Source organism: Drosophila novamexicana, unplaced genomic scaffold (genome assembly GCF_003285875.2).
Source record: "Drosophila novamexicana strain 15010-1031.04,08,12 unplaced genomic scaffold, DnovRS2.1 tig00000068-arrow-arrow-pilon, whole genome shotgun sequence".
NCBI classification, from domain to species: Eukaryota; Metazoa; Arthropoda; class Insecta; order Diptera; family Drosophilidae; genus Drosophila; species Drosophila novamexicana.
In genome coordinates, this window is record NW_020824770.1 from 704,412 (window position 1) to 717,437 (window position 13,026).

A 13,026-nucleotide genomic window follows, 5' to 3' on the forward strand; every position below is an offset into this window, starting at 1 on the left:
GAGCTTTTAATCATTACTCATACAATTTGGGCGCTGCCAATATGAGAGAGTATAGAGTTTAGCCCACATATACATATATTAAACAGATGAATGTATAAGTACATCAGCAGAGCGGGCGCAAACGCCAAATATCCCAAAAGCCAAGCAGCCAGGCACCCAACCACCCTCCTAACGAGCGCTGAACGGTGAGAACTGAGCAGTCAGTAGGCGCTTTTGTTCATGCAAGTCACGCAGAGTGAAATTAATTAGCCCAGTTGCCTGTTTGGCAGCCCAAAATGGATGCGTGCCTACGAGTATTTATGGGTCTAATGAGTGCAGCATTCCCCACTAATAATGATCATAAGTGAGCAGCTGCCAATACAAATCACAGCGAAATCTCTACAACGTAAAAGCGATCTAAAGAATTTCCATCAAGAAGCAGCTGCTGAATTCTGATCAATTAAAAATCTCGCAAATGCCTGATAATCCGATAAGCCACGCACTGACACAGGGCAGCTTAAGGCTGCAAAATGTGCGAAAAGCCGTTGCATGTAACTATTTTGTTTTGTTTTCAGGCTATCTGCAACCAGGTTTGCATTAAAAGTTAAAAATACCCTTAATCGACTGAAAACTGAGTTTAGCTTTACAAAAACAACCAAGAGTTTCATAGGTGACTAGCATATACCCCGTCGAAGCGCAGAGAGAATATATTCTTGAATAGGTTCGGACTTTATTCACCGATCTTTATGACATTTCCGGGGCTGAAATATAGCACACAAATTTATGCGCAAACCAAGGCCCAAGCCATAACCTTTTAAAGATGTCCAACAAGATAAATTTTCTTGGGAGAAGATGCATATTAAATGTATTTAGCTCTTTTAATCCACGAAATATGTTGAGTTGGAGGTTGTTATCGATTCTTAATGATATCGATGAAACAGAGTTCGCTAGCGGAAAATGAGTGGAATACGAATAGTTACCAACTAACAACAGGCATTGTGTGTTTATTATACAATGTGCTCAATAAAAAACTGCACTCTTCAATAATATACAGCTGTGAATACCTTATTTGGTTATATGACTCTTTCTATGCCTTACATCGAAAAATCGCTGCCAACTAAAAAGAAACTATTTAAAAGCATAATTCATTTGCTTTATTTACTTGAGTGAACGGGTAATAGAGTGAATTTTGCTTTTTCTCTTCGCTATGTTTAGAGATAAAATCAAAACCAATGCAAACAACAATCATAATTATGATTATGATTAAACAAAGTAGGCTAAATATACTGCATACGAAACGTTGGCAAGGGTATATATGTGCCTACACAAGTCGCCTATAGGGCGGTCGCTAATAGCCGGCGGCGTTGTTCAATTTGTGGCTGGGTCGATTGCAATCAGATGCCAATATGCAAGGGTGTATTGCAAAATTGTGAGCATGCCTCAGTTGGGAGTACGCAACTAGAAGATGCCCTATAGCCGAAGAATTAGCTGTTGATTTGAAGGGGGAGGCTGACGAAGTCTGGCTACGGCAAATCACGTACAGTGAAGACTCCAAAGAGCTGATCGTTAGTTGTTATGAAAACCAACGATCAGACCTCTTAAGCCAGTCCTAGGCTGTCGCCATTAACACCCGACACGGTACATTTTTAAATATTTTATTTATATTTAAACATGCAATAAACATTTTATTTTAAAGGTCAAGCTTGAATTCACATTTGCAACTATAATCCAAACAATTTCGATGGCTGTTAGCATAGCCCTCGATAGCGCAAAAACAACAGGGTATGCTCGACTACTTGGCTATGGTCTGCATTTGGCACACAACTCTTGGCATTCAGTTTGATTGGGCAAACAAGCGGCTTCAAACCACGGTACAGCAAGAAGTATGATGACTAAAACTAAGTAGAACTAATTGAAAGCGTGGCCACGACTACGAGCAGATAAAAGCAGAGACTAAAATGAGGCGACAGAGCGAGATAGTCAGAGATTGTTATCAATAGGCAGTTAACAGTCACACTCGAGTGCAGCCAGGTCAGATAAAACAAAAACAACAAGGGCGATCGTAAGATGATATAACAATGAGCAAAATACTATTTAATTCCTTTTTACACATTTTCCATAACTAACAGGGTATTATAAATGCGCGCATTGGCCAGTTGGTTGCCTTTGGCGTTTTTTCAGTGTAGGCACCGCGTGAAATGTGATAAAAAAAAGCAAACGCGAAAGCGATCGGATTCCAGAATTTATAATTAAATGTCAAAATACATTTTTACAGCGTGCACACAGATGCAAAGGGCAAGTGGCGCGGGGCAAGTGGCAAGTGGCGTTCGGGGCAACTGGTAGGTGGACGCATTTAATTAATGAAATCATTTTCAAATCAAGCGCGCATTTAATCAAAGCGCCCCGTTCAGGCGATGCTATTTGTCTGTCTGTCTCGCGCCGTCCCCTCGGTCTGCGTCATTTGTTTTGCCCTAGCTTAGACCTGATGCCCGCCCTTTTCCACGCTCCCGCTGCGGTCGGCCAAGGGCAAACTGTTGCCGCCTCCAAATGGCAGCCACAACAATGTCCAGCCGTAACCGGAGTAGGACTCGCGCACAATGTGATAGCCAATGGACGTAATGATTGCGCTTCCTGCTGCCGCTTCGTGCTCGTGCTCCTGCTCTTGTTTCTGCTTCTGCTCTGGCCCTTTGTTCGCTTCATTATCCATTTATTGTGATGGTTGTTCCTGGCGCTGGCGACCTATTTGTGGGCTGCTGTTATTATTTTTAGGATTGACATTTAATCTCTGGTTGCATTTTACTGTCGCATGTCCTTCGGCGCAATCTCCACGCGTGGCTTCCTCTTGCCAGTCTGGATAAACAATTCAGAATAAACTGATTGCATCGATCAAAATTAGTCTAACCACCCCCCCCCCCCCCCCCCCCCCCCTCCCACTCCATCTCTCTCTTTCTCACTCTCTCTCTCTCTATCTCTCTTTAGGGTATGACAATTCAGTTATGATTAAAGACAAATTCTTCCACCCATCTAAACTTCTGCATATACCCATTCCCATTCGTCAAACAAGCTCCTCGTTTCGAAAGGTCAAATTTTTTCATAAATTAACTGTGTATATCTTATATATTATACATTATAGAATATGGATTATATACTGCAATATATTTTATATATTTTATAATATTTGTTATGTGTCTTAAAAATCAAAAGACTTTTCTTAGTAAATGTAACTGATATCGTAGCTTTTTGCCATATTGACACGACTTTCGGGTCAACTCTGAGAAATCCCTAATTTTGAAAAATATATCGATACATAGTTAATATTCCTAAGAAATATATATGGACCAAACTGTCAAGAATTATGTGATTTATCTTTGGAGATTGTAGCATTTGTTTGAGCATATGAAGTATGTCATTTGTATTATCGTTAGATGTTGAAAAATAAAAAAGGTTTGACAAAAAACTTTAAGGAAAAAACTATCAAAATTGGATGAAAAACTGTTGAATGTGTTACGAGGATTGTGCACAGAATAATGGTAAGATATGTTCCAATAGAAATTGACATTTTTATACAGACAATCCATTTATACATTCTATTCCAGTCGAGACAGCTGCAGCTGAGCAAGCCCACAGATGAAGATTCGGAAATTTCTATATTTCTCATCTGAACTAAAGATCTGTTGTGATTGGTTATGCATCTGCCATATGCTCAATGCGCAGGCTATGGGACGTGTACTCGACTCTATGGATCGTATACGGTAACTTTTTATGTGTCTGTTTGGCAAGAGCCACAATTTAATTATTTCTAACCAGATTTTCAATCCTTTTACCCAGAGAAACCACGGTACTGTAAATTTCAGATGTTTTAGACTCTACTGCTTCACTATTCCAAAAGACTGCAAAAGGGAGGAAATATTGACAGGAAAACATAAAGTTACTAAATTGTTTTAAGTACTTAAATACATTTATAAAAACTGAAGTTTTCAACTCAAGTTATGCGGCGTTTCGTCTTAAATCCACAAAACCATTTGACAATATTTACCACGACATATCTTTTCTTTTATTAATAAATAAACTTTGTAAGCTTTTTCGCTTAGATCAAATAACTGCAAAACTTATTTACTTTCAAAAATATTTATCTTAGCCAAGCTTTATTGCAAAACTTTTTATGGGTTTCTGGCTTAATAGTTCGTCAAGTTCGTTAAGTTGGAGAGAATAACTTCAAAGCTTAAAGTGAACAAAGGTAAAAGACAATGCTTGAGCTTTTGATAAGCTCTTATATTGCTTGCAACGCTACGCGAAAGCTTTTGACCGCAAAGCAAAACTTGTAAGAAAAGCTTTTAAAAACACAGATTTGCTTTTGTGAAGCTATTTTGAAATGTATTTCAACACCTATTTTTATATGCAAGTATTACCAAAGTTTCTAGCTTAATAGCACTTAGTGGAATATATCAACTTAATATATTACAATTTATGTATGCATATATATATTTCAATTAAAAAATTTTTTGCTTTTCGTAAAAGATATTTGACTTTGGAACGAATCTCGGAAATACGTATATAAATAAACGTTTGTATTAAAGAGTTTGTGCTTAGACGAATGCTTTTAATTAGAATGTTTTTCCATGCGTTAAGAAAGTCGAATTCTGTCATCTAATCTTTCAACCATAGTTTAAAATAATAATATTAATAATATCCCTGAAGCGTAAGCTCTTTTAACGCAACTAGCTGGTGTTACACGGCATTGATCGGGCCTAGTATTTCCTCACAATTTTATTCATAATTTCGCAGCCATTTGCCGGCAACTTTGAACTTTTATTTCCCCCTAGAGCAGCATAATAAAATGCATATTTCTAGCTCGATTCTCAATTTTATTATGATCCATCTATATCGACTGGAACTTTCATTAATTTTGTGTGCGATTTTGAAATTTAGCTGGCGTCGACTTGGCTGCAATTATTTCGACACTCGCCGCTCTGGCAACGGGTCTAGCGTAATTTCCTTATAAATACTATAGATCGTGTGTGCGGCATATACGTTGGGAACACTCATCATTTGTTTATTTATGACACAAGATGTCGATTCCTGTTCCTGCACTAATGAAACTGAAATGCACTGAAGTCTTAACTCCCATTTTGCTATGCAAAATAATTCATTTTGTTGGCAACACACTGATTGGCCCGGTCCCAACAGTCGCAGATCTTAAGTAACTAGTAACTAGATGTAAAGATAGGTATTAGTAAATGTAGATAACTCTCTCAACTGATTGGCCTAGCGTTCGAGCCATATTCACTCAATACCATAGATAAAATAAATAAATAAAAATTGACTAGATTTTTTGCAATGTCAATTGCAGGTTGGCAACACAGTACATGGCTAAGTACTTAACAGTTGGATAAATGAGTAGTTCAAATTTTGATAGCTGTATCAGATAGAAGCATTAGTTAATTAATATTAATTGTTTTCGAGTTTTAATGCGTGTGAGATACTGCTATGATTAGGCAAACTTTGAAGATAAATAAGAGTTGTTTCAGCGATATGCTTCTGCAACCGCCCTCAAATTCATTTCAAACTTGTGTTTTTATGGGATAGTCGGCTTTTTTGTCAGCCAGTTTGCAAATAAGCCGAGCTTAGCTGGCATTAGGCCTGGCTAATGCACAGACAGAAAACTATCTTTTTAAATGACATTTCGCATCCCAGACACAGACACAGTCGCTTGGAGCAGGAAGTGGACGGAGCCAACGTTGACAACATTGCCTAGTGCGTAATTGCTTTTAAGCCTGATTTGAGGCACGCCCCCTGCTATCCCCGCCCGTCGCCACTCGAATGCGTTGCTATTAGCGCTAAAAGCTGCGCATTGCCTTAGCGCCTTGGCGGAAACAACGCAACTATCATCTTGAGCCGTATATGCTTGTGTGTCTGTGGATATGTATCCCAACGCTCACACATGCTGATATGCAGATACATATATACAAATATTGAGATACATTGAATATACGAGCTAAGAGTAACGAGTCTGTGGCATAGCGTCAAAGACCTTCAGTGGGCGTTGCACAGAGCTCAGTGCATTCCGTTACACGATGGGTAAAGGGGTGCAGTGGAAAGGGTAACCCCCTGGGTTACACATACGACAAACATGTGCAACGAATTGATTTGTTGCTGCAAGCAGTTACAATCAAGTGCGAAGCAATTAAAATAATCAATTACAGCGTCTATCGAAGCTGAACCAAATAGTGTCACGCTGCCATGTAAAAGAGATACTCCACAGATACACACCAAAACGAAGACTACTTGAACCAAGTCACTTGGTCAATAGCATATTAGATACGGTCAACGAATCTGGCAAATGCACAAAGCTGAACACAACGAGACGCGAGCGACAAATGCAGCCAAACTTAGTTACAGATACAGATACAGATACAGATACAGATACAGATACAGATACAGATACAGATACAGATACAGATACAGATACAGATACAGATACAGATACAGATACAGATACAGATACAGATACAGATACAGATACAGATACAGATACAGATACAGATACAGATACAGATACAGATACAGATACAGATACAGATACAGATACAGATACAGATACAGATACAGATACAGATACAGATACAGATACAGATACAGATACAGATACAGATACAGATACAGATACAGATACAGATACAGATACAGATACAGATACAGATACAGATACAGATACAGATACAGATACAGATACAGATACAGATACAGATACAGATACAGATACAGATACAGATACAGATACAGATACAGATACAGATACAGATACAGATACAGATACAGATACAGATACAGATACAGATACAGATACAGATACAGATACAGATACAGATACAGATACAGATACAGATACAGATACAGATACAGATACAGATACAGATACAGATACAGATACAGATACAGATACAGATACAGATACAGATACAGATACAGATACAGATACAGATACAGATACAGATACAGATACAGATACAGATACAGATACAGATACAGATACAGATACAGATACAGATACAGATACAGATACAGATACAGATACAGATACAGATACAGATACAGATACAGATACAGATACAGATACAGATACAGATACAGATACAGATACAGATACAGATACAGATACAGATACAGATACAGATACAGATACAGATACAGATACAGATACAGATACAGATACAGATACAGATACAGATACAGATACAGATACAGATACAGATACAGATACAGATACAGATACAGATACAGATACAGATACAGATACAGATACAGATACAGATACAGATACAGATACAGATACAGATACAGATACAGATACAGATACAGATACAGATACAGATACAGATACAGATACGATACAGATACAGATACAGATACAGATACAGATACAGATACAGATACAGATACAGATACAGATACAGATACAGATACAGATACAGATACAGATACAGATACAGATACAGATACAGATACAGATACAGATACAGATACAGATACAGATACAGATACAGATACAGATACAGATACAGATACAGATACAGATACAGATACAGATACAGATACAGATACAGATACAGATACAGATACAGATACAGATACAGATACAGATACAGATACAGATACAGATACAGATACAGATACAGATACAGATACAGATACAGATACAGATACAGATACAGATACAGATACAATACAGATACAGATACAGATACAGATACAGATACAGATACAGAAATACAGATACAGATACAGATACGATACAGATACAGATACAGATACAGATACAGATACAGATACAGATACAGATACAGATACAGATACTAGATACAGATACAGATACAGATACAGATACAGATACAGATACAGATACAGATACAGATACAGATACAGATACAGATACAGATACAGATACAGATACAGATACAGATACAGATACAGATACAGATACAGATACAGATACAGATACAGATACAGATACAGATACAGATACAGATACAGATACAGATACAGATACAGATACAGATACAGATACAGATACAGATACAGATACAGATACAGATACAGATACAGATACAGATACAGATACAGATACAGATACAGATACAGATACAGATACAGATACAGATACAGATACAGATACAGATACAGATACAGATACAGATACAGATACAGATACAGATACAGATACAGATACAGATACAGATACAGATACAGATACAGATACAGATACAGATACAGATACAGATACAGATACAGATACAGATACAGATACAGATACAGATACAGATACAGATACAGATACAGATACAGATACAGATACAGATACAGATACAGATACAGATACAGATACAGATACAGATACAGATACAGATACAGATACAGATACAGATACAGATACAGATACAGATACAGATACAGATACAGATACAGATACAGATACAGATACAGATACAGATACAGATACAGATACAGATACAGATACAGATACAGATACAGATACAGATACAGATACAGATACAGATACAGATACAGATACAGATACAGATACAGATACAGATACAGATACAGATACAGATACAGATACAGATACAGATACAGATACAGATACAGATACAGATACAGATACAGATACAGATACAGATACAGATACAGATACAGATACAGATACAGATACAGATACAGATACAGATACAGATACAGATACAGATACAGATACAGATACAGATACAGATACAGATACAGATACATAAGATACAGATACAGATACAGATACAGATACAGATACAGATACAGATACAGATACAGATACAGATACAGATACAGATACAGATACAGATACAGATACAGATACAGATACAGATACAGATACAGATACAGATACAGATACAGATACAGATACAGATACAGATACAGATACAGATACAGATACAGATACAGATACAGATACAGATACAGATACAGATACAGATACAGATACAGATACAGATACAGATACAGATACAGATACAGATACAGATACAGATACAGATACAGATACAGATACAGATACAGATACAGATACAGATACAGATACAGATACAGATACAGATACAGATACAGATACAGATACAGATACAGATACAGATACAGATACAGATACAGATACAGATACAGATACAGATACAGATACAGATACAGATACAGATACAGATACAGATACAGATACAGATACAGATACAGATACAGATACAGATACAGATACAGATACAGATACAGATACAGATACAGATACAGATACAGATACAGATACAGATACAGATACAGATACAGATACAGATACAGATACAGATACAGATACAGATACAGATACAGATACAGATACAGATACAGATACAGATACAGATACAGATACAAACATAAATACAAAAGATTTAAAAAGTTCATCAGATTCAGATATAGATATGGATATATGCAGGTACAGATATGTTGATGTTTTTTCTTCTATATTGAAAATATCTGTCGGGCAAATAGTTTCTGGTTTCATTTGCCTTGTTCATTGTTTTTCAGTGTATGTTGTACCCGGTCCCTACACATCCCCTACATCTATCTAAACATATGTGCACCTATGTTGTAGTCGCTGGTGGGAATTGATATCTGTGCCATATCAATGACATCATCGGGCTACAATGCGCTTAAAGACTTTGTTGCTCATTTTGTATCTGTGTTCGCATCTCCGATTTGTTTTTCGTGTTTGCATTTGCGCTTAATTTTCTTTACATACCATCGTGACGCCTTGAGAGCAAATGCTATTTGTGTCCTTGTTGTTGTTATTGCTGTCGTTGTTGTTTTTGTCGTTATTGTTGTTGTTGCAGCTACTGCAATTGTGCAATTTGACATTGTTCAACGCGCATAGTCATAGTTGGTATGGGTAGCCCAAACATTTTTCAATTTCAGAATACAAAAAGCCTTCACATTAATAAACAAATACATTAAAATAAAGCAAATAATCTAACAAGAGTTTGGTTTACTTATCTCTCTTTCACAGCTTAAGCTAGTTGTGAATTTTAAGAGCTATGAAGTGAAGAAAAGCAAAGCGAGCAAAATCAAAGCCCATTTTCTATTAGTTTTATCCCTGGGCGGACAATAGTAGCTCGGAAAGATATATATGACATGATATTTTGTACTGCATGTTGGAAACTCGTGTAGCTACTCTCGGCCTCGTTTGTTCAGCTTAATGCAAATGCAGAGTTGAATTCGTTCGATTTGCTTTGTTTTTGGCATGACAGTATTTTTTGTTGAAGTCAAATTGTTCAGGTAATGATTCGCGAAGATGTTCCACGACTTTGACTTGAATTCGGACTTGGGCTAGAGTCAGGGGTACGATCGATCATCGTATTAGCGAAAGAACAAATCTGATTGAAAGCAATATCCGTAATTACTTGTAAAGTGCACTGTGATTCAAATGGATACTCAATTAGTCGGCATCTCGATTAACTTAACTCTAATAACAAAGCTGAAACTCATAAAAGTCACATCAAATCAGCTAATGGCACACATTTGTCACAGTCTAGTTAATGATATGAGAAACTCGTTTTTAAAATCGATTTCATATATTATGCAAATCATTTTTAGGCACAAATATCTGCCCACTTTTCCAATTGTTTTTACATATATATTATATGTGTGTTAATTTGCCAAATAGTACAAATATGCAAAAACCTCGGGGCGCTTTATCTCTATATCTTTAATATAGCAATAGCTTGGCTTTGCCATTTCATTTGCCAAGTTCCGCTGTCAATAATCTGCGCACTGTGCAATCGGCAAATACCGTCAAATCAGTTATCTTTCGTAGGGCCCGCGACAGGCGAGCGGGTCAAATTAATTACACGCCAGCTGGATTGGCCCAGCTTGCGCGTGCTGTTGCGTTGCCAATGAATTTGGCAATAGTAGTCTTAAGTAATAATTGAGCTAAGAAATTGAGTTATGCACGCATTTTGAAACAGCGCCCTACTATGCGATTCTCATAGATTCAAGTACACCTTGTAAGTACTTATATGATTTCAAAGATTTTCAGGCGTACTCGAATTTTTCCTCACTTGTATAAAAAATATTGCGTCACGTGCTGGCCGAAAGAAAACGAACAAGAACAATAACAGTACGTACTTTTAAATATCATCATTCAATGCGTTCCTCATGGATTTAGCTTTTCCGACTATAAGGTACTATTCAACTTATTTTGTTGATTGGATTTTTAAATAATCACATTTTGTGGATTTCAAAGATTTTGAGAGTTACTCGACTCTTTCCTGGCATGCGCCACGTGCAGCAGAATAAATGAGCTAAAAAAGGGATTTTGAAGTAGCGGCCTTCAATGAAATTCTCATGGCTTCAAGTAAGCCCTTAAGGCAAACATGTAAGTAATCATAGGTATCAATCAACCTTATTAACTAGTTTTGTTTAGTTGTGGTTGGATCTATAATTTAGTACATTTTGTGGATCTCAAATGTTTTCACTTTTTCCTGGCACACAGCAAACATTTGTTTAAAGGCTGTTTCGTGGGCTTCCAATTGTATGCGTCACGTGCTGGCCAAAAGAATAGCAGCAGTAGCAGTAGGCGATGCAGCGGCAGCGGCAGCAGTAACTGCTGTGGACAACATTTACAACGTTTACCGGTTTAAGACACAGCTGATCGTTGGGCCGCTTCATTCATGAAGCGCCAACTCTTACAAATGCTCTCGCTGGCGCTCTCCAGATCTATGCGGTTTTCTTTAAGTCGCTCTCTGTCTCGCCCTCTCTCTCTCTCTCTCTCTCTCTCTCTGCCTCGCTCTGCCTGTCTTTTCTCTCAGCTGTTACAGCGCTTTAAAAGTCTACGACGGCGCCTGCGCGCAGCTCAGACAGTTGACGGCGTTCGCAGCGAGCGTTTGGCAAACGTCGCGCTTCTCTCTATTTCTGGGTTTGTTGCAGTTATCGCGACTTGCCACCCCGTTCACCCACACCTCAACCCGACTTCCCTACCGAGACCATTCGCCTGTAAGCATATGAGATGCATGCCCGTGCGTGTGTGTGTGCGCGCACATGTGTGTACATTGCTTTCGGCGCGGAAGTTTAAAATCGAACGTGCGAAATCGTGCCACATCATGCAATTACGCGCGTTTTCGACGCGTTTCGTTCGCGTTTTCATAACAATTTTAGTGGACACACACATTATTTTTTTCTGTTTTATGTTTTTTTTATTGTTTTTGTTGAATTTTCAAGTGTTGATTGGGCGGCATTTCCGCATTATGAAACTGAAAAGTGCTTCAACCAAAAAAAAAAAAAACACGCACAAGAGAAAAGCAAGAGCAAGAAACATAATTGATACAGCAACAAAAATAACTACAGCAAGTGCCATAATAATATATAATAAAATGCAAATTAATTACAAAACTTGAATACACCAAATATATAAACATTTTTTACGCGCTAATAGTTTCCTGCTAACAGCAAATATTTTAAACAAAAAAATGAAAAAACATAAACAATAAATAGCATTATTATATAGAGAGCTCTAACAATATATTGAAAAATTAATGTTACAAGTGTATTTTTTGGCGTTGTGGCATGTGGCATGTGGCATGTGGCAGTAACGACAACGGCATGAAAATCAACAGCCGCAAGACAAGTGCTTGCAGTTGTTGTTGTAGCTGTTGCAGTTGTTGTTGCTGTTGTCGTTGTTGTAATTCCTGTTACTAAAATCGCTGAACAAAATACTTTTTATATTTATGGCTTTAACGCGCAGCCGATTATCGCCAGCAGAAACAGCAGCAACAGCAACAATAGCAACAACAGCAACAACAACAACAACTGGCAACAGGAGTGCGTGACCCCAACACACAATTCACTTGCAAGACTTGCTCTGCACAAGAGAGTGAAATTTCACTTTGCAACCTCCATTGCTTTTGTTGTTGGTGCTGTTGTTGTTGTTGCTGTTGTCGCTTGAAATTTTTGCCTGGCTATCAACTTATTTTTTCTGTTCAATATGAAAGTGAAATGCAG

At 37.5% G+C, this 13,026-nt stretch overlaps 1 long non-coding RNA gene across 2 annotated transcripts; it reads left to right on the forward strand.

Moving 5' to 3' along the window:
- Positions 1-3,371: 3,371 nt before the first annotated feature.
- Positions 3,372-4,024, forward strand: LOC115771348. 2 transcript variants are annotated; one of them, XR_004018934.1, is made up of 3 exons: positions 3,372-3,509; positions 3,576-3,745; positions 3,808-4,024. It is a non-coding gene; the product is annotated as an uncharacterized LOC115771348 (long non-coding RNA). The 2 variants fall into 2 exon arrangements; XR_004018933.1 differs by having other exon boundaries at positions 3,385-3,509; positions 3,576-3,731; positions 3,808-4,018.
- Positions 4,025-13,026: the final 9,002 nt, after the last annotated feature.